Source organism: Rattus rattus, chromosome 14, assembly GCF_011064425.1.
Source record: "Rattus rattus isolate New Zealand chromosome 14, Rrattus_CSIRO_v1, whole genome shotgun sequence".
Taxonomy (NCBI): Eukaryota; Metazoa; Chordata; class Mammalia; order Rodentia; family Muridae; genus Rattus; species Rattus rattus.
The window spans coordinates 53,137,623-53,137,937 of NC_046167.1; positions in this window are offsets into that span (position 1 = coordinate 53,137,623).

A 315-nucleotide genomic window follows, 5' to 3' on the forward strand; every position below is an offset into this window, starting at 1 on the left:
GCAAAATCCACGGAAATACCATTTGTATTTTTCTGTAGCTCTGGGTCACCAGAGACACTTCCTGTGGCTGCCAAAGAGGAAAGCAGCAAAGGGGAAACCCCTGAGCCAAAATGAAAGCAAGCCCATTCATTATCTGGTTTGACTAGTTCGCTCTCTGGGGTGAGAACACATTTCCTAAATGCCAGTGTGTCAGGAAGAGTGTTAAAGCCAGGTCTCAGGATGGAGGTGGGGCTGGGGTGAAGGTCGTCATCCACCTTCTTTCTTGTCCCTAGGCAGTCGATAAAATGAACCACATCTTTTTGACACACAACATCC